At 34.5% G+C, this 12,907-nt stretch overlaps 1 protein-coding gene across 1 annotated transcript in view; it reads left to right on the forward strand.

Annotated features, from left to right (window-relative positions):
* The first annotated feature begins 10,854 nt into the window (after positions 1-10,854).
* LOC106880515 (uncharacterized) overlaps positions 10,855-12,907 on the forward strand; it is an 11,876-nt gene continuing 9,823 nt past the window's right edge. Inside the window, exon 1 of the mRNA XM_052972457.1 lies at positions 10,855-12,211. The gene's annotated coding sequence lies outside the window, so the exon portion shown is untranslated. The remainder of the gene's footprint in view (positions 12,212-12,907) is intronic.

A 12,907-nucleotide genomic window follows, 5' to 3' on the forward strand; every position in this document is an offset into this window, starting at 1 on the left:
TATATATATATATATATATATATATATATATATATATATATATATATGCCATCGTTATTGCGTTTTTTGATTCTTGGAAGATCTTTGTTTCATGAAGGATGGTTATGTTTCTGAGATTCTTGGAATCTCTTTTCCATGATAAAAAAAATAGCAGTGGATATGGATTTTAAGAGAGTGACCAAACTAAATGCATAATACTATTCTGTTTTTGTGTCACTTAGATCCTGACCCAGGCATTGCTCAGATTGATAGCAATACCAGTTATACATTGGTATCATATCTGTCAATGAAACTTTCCCACCCACCTCAACTGGCTTTGTACTTTAAAAACAAAAGAAATTTATATTTATGCTTCATGAAATTGACTAAATATATTTTATTTATTATCTCGTGATATTTTAGATATATATCTATTGGCTTTGTATGAGGTGGGAGGCAATATTTCGTTTTTAAAAACAAAAGTAACCTTGTTTTACCTTCTATTAATTTAACATCAAACCCTTTGAAAAGAATAATAATTATTATTACAGTAATGTAGGTCTTGATAATTTAATTAAAGTTTTAGTAATAAATGATTTAGTATTGTTTGTCTGTGACATTGAAAAGAATGGCACACATAGGTAGTTCATCTAACTTTAAAAGAAACAGTCTTCCATAGGATAAAAAAAAATGTACCACAAAAACAAAATTATGGTATTTTTTTAAAAATGGAAATGAAATTCTTCCATTATGTATGAAAAATTCTAGGATGGCGTGTTGGTTAAAATTATGGATTGCTGAACTAGAAGTTACATTATAATATTTGGTTTCATCTGTCTATATTCTAAGTTGAAACCCCTATTAAAGTTGTTTTTGGTTTTACAAAGTTGTTTAACATGAAGAATATGCTGGAGTCAGTTTGATTAACAATACCTCATCCCTTTATAGATAATTGATCCTGATTCTTGTCATAAGATGTCATTAATTATAAAATAGTAATTAGAGCAGTATATTGGCAGAATAATTAGTGTCAGAGTAAAATGTCTTGTATTTCTTCTGGCTCTTTAGGTACTGAGTTCAAATCTCACTGTAACCAACCAACTTTGATTTTCATCCTTCCAGGGTCAATAAACTAAATGTAAACCATCAGTTGAGAACTGGGGTCATCGTAATTGATTATCCCCTCTTCTCAAATTTGCAGGCTTTGTGCCTAAATTAAAAATAATTAGCTATAAAAATTGTATGAGAAACAAAAGAAAAAAAAAAGACATTTAGTGTTTTAATTAGAAATATAAATTAGCTATTAGCAACAGTAGCTGTGTTTGTAATCAGTAATAATTAGCATGTCCAACTTAAATTGGAATGTGTTATTTAGACTGGCTTAACCTGCTCTGAATGTTCAGAGATACTATCTCATTTTGAGCATTAACATGTGGTAGTATCTCTGGATGTTAACAGCTACATGTACCACTGGTGGTTCATCACAAACTTCACACAATCACTATAAGCACCACTGGGGGTACATGTTCATAATTTGAGAAAATATTTTATTCTGTATCTTTGACATGGTTTCAAGGATATTTAAATAACATGAGTGCTAGATATTAAAGTTTAATTACGAAATATTGTAAAAATGCAAAGGAAAAATTTGTAATTAAACAGTATGCTGGGTGACTGGAAATACATAGTGACACTGCTAAGTTCCATAGTGGTTAACATGTTAAGGTGATCTAAGCAACACATTCAGTTTAAGTTGACCATGCAAATTTTTATGCAATTAAAAATATGTTATTAAAAAATATAGAAAACAGATAGTAAATTTTAACTCCATGACTATTAATTACATACATATTTTACCTCATTTCAGCCGGTGAGCTGTGGCCATCTTGGGGCTATATAAAAAAATATTTAACCATGGAATATATTAGTAGATATTTAGTCATCTTTAGCGTTACAACAACTATATCTTTGTGTTAAGATTATTATGAAGTTATATAAAATAAGATTTATAAAATATTTACCTGTTTAGTGTATTCATAATCCAAACCCCCACCCACCCACATAAAACCCTACTTTAATAACAGTTAAAATGTAGATAGTCTTGTTTTTTCATACATACATATATCCAATATCACCAATATCAATATAATTAGATATAAAACATTGTGGATATTAACAACCTTGATTATTAATATTATTAGTAGATTGGCAGAATTGATGCATATTATTGCATATAATGCATTTTGGCAATTAGTTATGGACCCTTTGCTTTCTTTGTTCAAAAATCAATTTTACTGCTCATCCTCCCATGAGTTAATAAAATAAAGTACCAGCTGAATACTGGGTTGATACACTTCGACTGTTCTTCCTCCAAATTACTGGCCTTACACCTGTTAGAAATTATTATTATTATTAAGGCGGTAAACTGGCAGAATTGTTAGCATGCTGGACAAAATGCTTAGTGGCATTTCATCCATCTTTATGTTCTGAGTTCAAATTCTGTTGAGGTCATTTTTGTCTTTCATCCTTTTGGGGTTGATGAAATAAGTACCAGTTGTGCAATGGGTCAATGTAATTTGACTAGCAACCCTCTGCCAAAATTTCAGGCCTTGTGCTTATAATAGAAAGAACTATTATTGTTATTATTATTATTATTATTATTATTATAGTCACTCTATGATCCTTGAAATATAAAATTTTACCAGAACGTATTTGTTTTATTGAGACTAACCAGAAACTTTTAGTGGTTTATTTGATTTTTATGACTGTTGTGTTTTAAACATTCTTAAAATAGAAGATTACTGAAAAACTAGATTATAGAAATGATTTATGACAATTGCTATCTTTTAGAGGCAAGCAGTCTTAGCAACTTTAGAACTGAAAATATTTTGGTGACCATAACATGTGTTCCTGTTTTGATTTTAGTTTGTAGCTATTCTGCTTCATTTATATTACCAGTTCCCTAGGGAAAGATGTGGTTATCAGAACATTATATTGATAATTTCATTGACTATTTTTGTTGTTCAAGTACAAGTACCATAGAGTTCGGAGTCTACTCCTTGCTTATAAAAAAATAAAGGCCAGCTAATATCACATATAATTTTTCCATACTCTTAAACCTATGTTAATTAGAATGCTAATAAGTGAATTGAATTGATCATTGAGGATTAAGAATATGAAAAGTTTACACATAAAATAAGTTAGTTTGCATGTTATGAAATGGTATCAGGGTAATTTCAGTTTGTCAGAATAATATTAAATTGATAACAATGTTATTTTACCATGAACTATTATAATGAAGTTTTATTTTTGCCTTTGCTGAAACTATTTTATTTTATATATTATAAATGTTATTTAATAAATAAATGCTATCCACACTAAAAAACAAACAAAAAAATGAAGATGAAAATCGACTGTTTCAATAAAACAGCAGATGAAAGAGGATATTGAAGTGGTATAAAACTCTAATAACGTCGATTATTATTTGTAACAAAAAAAGGAACAATGAAAGAGGAAAAAGATGAGCAGAACTGAGAATTTAGAAGAAACAGTTTGAATATTTCAAAATATATCTAAATGGTGAAATGATCACATAATTACCAAGAATTAATGTAAAACAGCAAAAGAAAAAAAAAAATCAAAAAAACAAAGTAATATTAAGATATATATATGCTACTCCCTTCCTGTGTCCAGGTTTTCCTCATATTAAAAATGGAAAACTTCAGTTTTATCTGAAATGTTTGTGATAAATTGGTGCCTTAGAATAAATATACATTTAGTTCAACATTTTATGACAATAATAATGATATTAATGAAAAATATGATTTCATTGAAAATGTAATGATTGTCTGGAAATAAATTGCTTCTATAAAAGAAATGATTTGTTTATTGCTTTTGTGGGAGTCGGTTGGTAGAAGGCCTGAAATTTTGAGAGAAGGGGTTAGTCAATTACATTGACCCCAGTGCTCAACTGGTTCTTATTTAAAAAGCACGCAGTACAATCTGTAAAATAGTTGGTGTTAAGAAGGGCACTCAGCCATAGAAACCATGCCAGAACAGACAATGGAACCTGGTGTAAACACCGACCCCAACAGCTTTACCAGCTCCTGTCAAACTGTTCAACCCATGCCAGGATGGAAAATGAATGTTAAGTGATAGTGAGGAAGAGAATGAATTCTGTATATCATCATCATTGTCATTCTGTCTGTTTTCTCCATGGTGGTTTGAGTTCGATGGGTCTCACAGTAACTTATAATAATGTTTTCAAAATTTGGGACAAGGCCAACAACAATAACTTATAATAAAACTCTTCTATACGTTTCAGTCATTTGACTGCAACCATGCTGGAGCACCACCTTTAGTCAAAGAAATCAACTTCAGGACTTAATCTTTGTAAGCCTAGTACTTATTCTATCAGTCTTTTTTGCCGAACTGCTAATTTTCAGGGACATAAACACACCAACATTGGTTGTCAAGAGATGGTTGGGGGACAAACGAAGACACACACATAAATATATATGTACACATGATGGGCTCCTTTCAGTTTCCATCTACTAAATCCACTCACAAGGCTTTGGTCGGCCCAAGGCTATAGTAGAAGATCTTGCCCAAGGGGCCATGTAGTGGAACTGAACCCAGAACCCTGTGGCTGGGAAGCAAGCTTCTTACCACACAGCCAGTCCTGTGCCTAGTAATTATTTTTTTTCTGCCTCTGGCACAAAGCTAGCAATTTTGAGGAGAATGGATAAGTCAATTACATCAACCCCGGTGTTTGACTGTGCTTACTTTAATGGCCTCAAAAAGATGAAAGGAAACCACCACCTTGGCAGGATATGAACTTGGAACTGCCACTAAATATTTTATCTAATGCGCAATTGATTGCCAGCTTGCAACTTTTATAATAATAATTCTTTTTAAGTTTGGCACAAAGCCAGCAGTTTAAATGGAAGGAGGTTAGTCAGTTACTTCAACTCAAGTGCTCAACTGGTACTTTAATTTATCAATTCTGAAAAGATGAAAGGCAAAACTGGCCTTGGGAGAATTTGAACTCAGAATGTAAAAGTGCTGGAAGGAAAGCTATTAAGAATTTTCTCCAATGTGCTTATAATTCTGCCAAATCACTGCATTAATATAATAATGATAATAATTCTTTCTACTATAGGTACAAGGCCTGAAATTTTGGGAGAAGTGACTAGTCGATTACGTTGATCCCAGGGCTCAACTGTTGCTTATTTTATCAACCCTGAAAGGATGAAAGACAAAGTCAACCTTAATGTCATTTGCAGAAGAAATGTCGCCAAGTACTTTGGTATGCTAGTGATTCTGCCAGCTCACTACCACAGCAATAATAATAATAATAATAATAATAATAATACTCCTTTCTACTATAGGCACAAGACCTGACAATTTGGGGGAGAGGGCTAGTCAATTTATCAACCCCAGTACTTCACTGGTACTTAATTTTTTGACCCCAAAGGGATGAAAGGCAAAATTTGAACTCAACAAAAAGATGTCTTGTGTGCTGACGATTCTGCTAGCTTGCTACCTTAATGATAATAATAATGATTTCAAGTTTTGGCATAAGGCCAGAAAATTTGAAGGAGTGGGGAAACAGTTTAATAAAATGACCCCAGTGGTCAACTGGTACTTATTTAATTGACCCTGAGAGGATGAAGGACAAAGTCAGCCTCAACAGAATTTGAACTCAGAACATAAAGATGGATGAAATTCTACTAAGCATTTTGTCTGGCATGCTAACAACTCTGCCAGCTTGCTTCCTTAATAATAACAACAACAACAACAATAATAATAATAATAATAATAATAATAATAATAATAATAATAATAATAACAACAATAACAATAACTATAATAATAATAATAATAATATTCTTTTCTACTAGAGGTACAAGGCCTTGAATTTTGGGGAAGGGGGCTAGTCGATTGCATTGACCTCAGTATGTAACTGGTACATATTTCATCAACCTCCGAAAGGATGAAAGGCAAAGTCAACCTTGGTGGAATTTGAATTCAGAATGTAAAGGCAGATGAAATGCCACTAAGCATTTTGCCTGATGTGCTAATGATTCTGCCAACTCACCGCCTTAATAATAATAGTAATCTTGTTGCATCCTGTTCTCAATTATTAAACTACATGAAAAAAATGACAGAAGAGGAGACAGGAAACAGCAATAAGTCAAGTAAAGAAACACAGCAATGAAACCAAAATTGCATGCACAATACGCAGAATAAAAGAGGAAAGCAAAAAAAAAAAGAAAGATAAAAGCAAAATGAACAGTAAATGAACCATAAAGAGGAAAGGATGCATTTGTATATCAGGATTAGTGTTGGCAAATTTTGGGAAGCATAGAATTTTTGAAAGATGCAATTGACAGCTGACAACTGGCACAAGTAGTTTATTCTATGATTCAACAATTCTGAGTGCAAAACAAAAAAAAAAAATGGATGTTTGGCTGATTTTTTGATTTTATGAGTACGTTATTGAGTACATTATTTGTTATGGTTCATAACATCTATCTCATACAGCATGAGAAAAGACCAGTCAAGTGTGTTATGTATGTCTAAGAATGTGATGGTGCATGACTTAGTGGTTAAGATATTCAGCTCACGGTTGCAAAGTCGTGAGTTCAATTCCCAGCAACGTGTTGTGTCCTTGAGCAAGACACTTTATTTCACATTGTTCCAGTCCACTCAGCTGGCAAAAATGAGTAGTACCTTTATTTCAAAGGGCCAGCCTTGTCGCACTCTGTGTCATGCTGAATCTCCCTGAGAACTATACTAAGGGTACACATTTCTGTGGAGTGCTCAGCCACATACACATTAATTTCACGAGCAGGCTGTTCCATTGATCAGATCAACTGGAACCCTTGTTGTCATAACTGATGGAGTGCCAGTCATGTGTAAGAATGTAGACACAGCCCCTTTTATCATACTACCAGCATTAAACAATAAAACCAAACGAACCCTCTACTCTGTATCAATTCTCATTTGGAATTACTACCTTCTTTGGTGGGTAGCTTGCATTGTAGTTTGTGGAGTCTCATATCTGATTGGTACATACTATCTTTTGGCATGGTTACAATAGCTGGATGCTCTTTCTATCACCAACCACTTTACAAAATGTTCTGAGTACATTTTATAGAACCGATATTACTGTAGGAACTATACTATATAGGAGGTGTGCTACAGAAATCTCCAGTAGTCTGTGTCCTTATTTAAAATTACTGCCCTCCAATAAGGAATGAGATGATTGATCACCACTGTTTTGCATGCTGGTTAATTGGCATGATTGAATGGACATTGAACCTCTTTTAGTAACTTTTTTGGCACTAGAGGCAAACATACACACATACTTGCTTATGCTTACAGAAATGTATACATACAAATTAAGAGGGAGAGAGAGAGAGAGAGAGAAGGAAGGAGAGAATTGTTTACTAAATTGGGAAACTCATTAAGGACTGACCTGGAAAATGACCAAGCAGTTTCTCTCTCTCTCTCTCTTTTTCCCCACGTACACACTACATTTTGCTGTTCAACTACGCATTTGATTTAGAATAAAACCCATGACACAGTAAACGAAATAACTGCTTTCTCTTAGGAATAATTTCAAACTAACAAGGTTACTGTTGGTACTTTATTAGTCAGCCAGTATATATATATAAATATATATATATATATATATATATATATATGTGTGTGTGTGAGAGAGAGAGAGAGAGAGAAAGAAAGAGAGAGAAAGGTGGGATGAAAGAGAATGAGAGAAACATTAAAATGTTTGATGTCAAATAGACTAGTGTTGAATCTGCAATGCGGCTTGTAGAGCTAAATAGCAACTCTTGTGAATGTTGAATTTTCGGAAATCTGAGTGAAGATCATCATCATCATCATCATCATCATCATCATCATCAGTTTAATGCCCTCTTTTCCATGCTTGCATGGGTCAGATGGAGTTTACTAAGGCAGATTTTTTACAGCCAGATGCTCTTCCTGTCGCCAACCCTTACCTGTTTCCAAGTGATGTAATATTTCCCTGTGGCCAGACATGTTCTTGCAGAATACTGGAAATCAACGACAATGCTTGTATGGCAGTGACATTCATTTACAACTGTTGTGCAATGTCAAGACAAAGAGACATGAACATACACAAACTGACACACACATGCATGAATACTGAAATGTCCTGTTGTAAATTATAAGAACAACAGCAATGATAAAACATTGCTCTCTTTTCATCTGTATTATCCATACAAGCTAGAATGAGTGAAATTTATTAAATCAATGACACTGCTTGCATGACAGTGAGATTCACTTACAATTATCATGCAATGTCAGGACAAGGAGACGAAAACATTCACACACTTAACACACACATAAATATATATACTGACATATTCTGTTGTGAATTATTAAACAAATGGCACTCCATCAGTTATGATGACAAGGGTTCCAGTTGATCTGATTAATGGAACAGCCTGCTTATAAAATTAATGTGCAAGTGGCTGAGCACTCCACAGACATATGTGCCCTTAATGTAGTTCTCAAGGGGAATTCAGTGTGACACAGAGTGTGACAAGGCTGGCTCTTTGAAATACAGATACTAAACATCTTTGCCAGCTGAGTGGACTGGAGCACTGTGAAATGAAGTGTCTTGCTCAAGGACATGACACGTTCCTGGGAATTGAACTCATGACCTTGCAATTGTGAGCTGAATACCCTAACCACTTAGCCATGTGCCTTCACATTCTTAAACAAGAGCCATGATGAAAAATTGCTGTTTTAACATCCATTTTGTTCATACCAGCTAGCCTGAGTGAAATTAATTTAGTGTAAAATCCATAGTTGTTATGTAGCCTGGTGTCAGCTTTGACTGAAAAGACCTATTGCATGCAGCTAGTTGATCATATGAGGGGGGGGGGGTTGAAAAGTTCCTGGTTTTAAGGGTAACACGAAAGGCCTGGTTGGAGGCCCAACCTTACAAGTTCTTTTACAGGGCTTAGGAAAACTGTAGGGCTGCTGCAATAAATGTATGAATCTGAGAGGGGAATTCGTTGAACGAAATCATAATTAACTGATCCTCTTGTATTTTCTTTTACCCAGGTAAAGCCAGGAACTGTTCAGCACTCCATCATATGTGATAAATACGAATGTACAAATATAATGGCACATATTGAGTGTGATCGTTACCAACGTCGCCTCCCTGGCACTTGTGCCAGTGGCACATGAAAAGACATTCGAGCGAGATCATTGCCAGTGCCGATGGACTGGCTCTGGTGCAGGTGGCACGTAAAATACACCATTTCGAGCATGGCCGTCGCCAGTACCGCCTGACTGGCCCTCGTGCTGGTGGCACGTAAAAGCACCCACTACACTCTCGGAGTGGTTGGCGTTAGGAAGGGCATCCAGCTGTAGAAACTCTGCCAAATCAGATTGGAGCCTGGTGTAGCCATCTGGTTTCACCAGTCCTGTCCAACCCATGCTAGCATGGAAAGCGGACGTTAAACGATGATGATGATGATGATGATATGACACTTCATTTTAACAATAGTACATATAATGGTACTTATTGTAACACTGAAGTGTTATCATGTATACTGTCATAGCAGTAAGAGTGTGGTCATGTGTATTATAGTTATAGTGAAGTACCATCAGTTGTGCTATTTTAATAGTAAAGTGTCATTATGTGTCTTTTGTTAAAATTAAAGTAGAGGAACTCTATTGTGTGTGTGTGTGTGTTGTGGTTACTTTGTCTTCCTGATCATCAGACTGAACACAAATTATTTTTCTGCCACCAAGTCATACTCAATATATATATTGGTACCACTTATGTCCAAGTTTGGTTCAACCAGTGCCTCTATCATGCCTTATATATATAGATATATATATAACCTGACATAGCCTTATATATATAGAGATTCATGCATACATACATACATGCATACATATATACATACATACACACACGCACATATATACATATATCATCATCATCATCATCATTTAACGTCCATTGTCTATGCTGGCATGGGTTGGACAATTTGACCAGGGCTGGCCAGCTGGACAAGGTTCCAGTCTGATTTGACATGATTTCTACAGATGGATGCCCTTCCTAACGCCAACAACTTTACAGAAGGTGCTGGGTGCTTTCACATGGCACTGCAAGGGTGCTTTTACGTAACACCACACGGGTGGCACTGCCACAAGTGCTTTACACCACCAGAGGGACCAGCCTTAACACTTCTGCTGCAGAGTATAGACCTTCTTGAGTACAACAAGGTGCCAGACATCTTGGTCCTTTTGTCATCTCACCTGGTAGGTTTAGCATCCTGAAGTTGTTCTTCAGTACTACATCTCGTCTTCCTGGGTCTCCCACTTCCATGTGTTCCAATATATATATATGTATATATATATATATATATATATTTTATTTATGTGCCCTTTCAAAGCCTAGCCAGGCTCATGGCCCCAGTTTCCATGGCATATGTGTTCCTCCCAGCAGGACGGGGTGCCAGTCCATCGCAGCGTTACTCAAGAAACAAGAAGAAAGAGTGAGAGAAAGTTGGGGGGGTGGGGCGAAGGAGTACAACAAGGGTCGCCACCACCCCCTGCCGGAGCCTCGTGGAGCTCAGGTGTTTTCGCTCAATAAACACTCACAACGCCTGGTCTGGGAATCGAAACCGCAATATATATATATATATATATATATATATGAGTATATGCATATATATATGTACATATATGTACATACCTTCATCTACAAGTACATATAGATACATATCTGGGTAGATGACGTTGCAAAAGAACATGGACAAAATTATAAACAAGGTACAAAAAACAAGCAGGCATTAAAAAGTTGAAATTCTGAAAAAGTCTTCTTTTCAAAATTGTAATCTTCAATCTCCATATTTCCAAATGTAGAATTCCAAAAATATTTTCAAAAATGGTGCAGCTAAAAATTTGGGCGGGTGAAGAACAAATCAAAAATTTGAAAAATTATTTTTTTTGCAGAACTTTGTTGTTGAAAATAGGAATCATAAAACATTTGAAAAAAAAAAAAATGTTGTAAATGTGGTGCTGTATTCGATATGGCTGGCTAGATATTGTCAAATAATATCAATAATTCTCTTTTTTTGGCATATCTGCACAAGTGTACCACTATGAATTTGTTTCCTTGTAACTGTAAGAAAATTAGATATTTTTAAATGGAATTTTCTGCAAATATCCTTCAGATTGTGTCTATTCTGATTGTACAGGAATTTGCAGGAGAAGTAGAATTTTTTGGAGGTGGGAGGAGTTTGATAATTGACACGAGTTTAATTTGTTTCTTCATAGCTTTTAGAAACGTGTAATTTTTGATGAAATTTTCTACAAAAACTTTTCAGGTGGTGTAGAGTATGATTGTATTGGAAAATACAGATGGAATTTCACTACATATGCTAAGAACACAGCAACTGAAAGAATGAAAATGAAGTTTAAAACTGTTGTGAGGGTTAAGTTGCCTGCAGATACATATGGGGAAAATGTGAAAGCCATTGTAATTGATAAAGACAGATACTATAGGTTGAAGGAAATGTGTAACATTGATCCGCTGGGATTTGCGGTGGAGTTTGATGAACTGCCGTTATTTTTGTGATGTGCTTCAATATGGGTGATTTCTTTTTTTCTTTTTTATTACATTAAATTCCTATTTAATCGTAATCTACAGCATCTGAAAGGTATATGCAGAAAATTTCAATAAAAAATACCCATTTTTCTGAAAGTTATGAGGAAACAAAATTAACTCAGGTGAATTATCCGAAACGCCTTTCCTGCACCCCGAAAACATTTTAAACCACAAATTGCAATACAAATGAACTCTACACCATCTGAAAGATATTACCAGAAAATTTCAATAAGAAATATAAATTTTCCTGGGAGTTATCAGGAAGTAAAGTCGTGATGAGGCACATACGCGTAGGTATGACATTTTTTTTTACGCAAGCTAATATCGAACCTGTTACCCATACTTTTAAATATCTTCCTGCTAATTAATTATTCTGTTAAAATTCAAACCGGCAACCCCTCTTTTATAATGTTCTATTTCTAATTAGATGCTTGGGACATAAATAAGAAGAAAACATTCGTTTCACTTTTTTGAAGTTTCAATTTTTAAAAGCGAAAATGTTTTAATGTATTTCTGGAAATTGGGAGTCGTAAAACAGATATAAAAAGTTTCGTACGTATATCTCATATTTGCTGATATTTTAAATTGAATTGAATTTGATTTATTTGTTTCACATTTTCTTCCTGTTTACTTCATATAGATATTTATTTCCAAAAATATATACGATATTTCGATGGCATAAAATTTCAACAGCGCATATTTAAGAAAACAATTTTTTTAACATGTAAATATTTAAAGTAACTTGGCGTATAAAACCCAGATTTATTTTTGACAAAAAAAAAAGTGCATCTAATATGCTATCAAATTACGGTATTTATTTCTGTTTCCCTAAAGAATAGAGCTGGCATGGGCAACCTTTTTGGAGAAGCGGGTCGCATGAGACATGAGTCATTATCGGGAGAGTCGCACTATTGAGAAAATTGAATGTAATATTTCATTTGGTGTACCATTCAGAGAGTCCACGAGCCGCAGGTTGCCCGTGATTGGAATGCAGTCTGAAGTTATCTTGTGCAGCGGTTCTCAACCATTTTTTTGCCTATGGACTCCTTTGAGGCGGAGGTAAATAATACGTAACAAAAGCCCTAACCCTAAACACCGGGTGTACGTATTCTTTACTTTCGTCCCCTTTGATTCCTATTTTACTCGAGTGGACCCGTTCAATGTTTTAAAAAATTCTATTTTTATAATTCAATATTATTTGGAATTGTATAAAAAAAAAACTGTTGAAATATTTTGTGTATTGTAGAA

This window comes from Octopus bimaculoides, chromosome 13 (assembly GCF_001194135.2).
Source record: "Octopus bimaculoides isolate UCB-OBI-ISO-001 chromosome 13, ASM119413v2, whole genome shotgun sequence".
NCBI classification, from domain to species: Eukaryota; Metazoa; Mollusca; class Cephalopoda; order Octopoda; family Octopodidae; genus Octopus; species Octopus bimaculoides.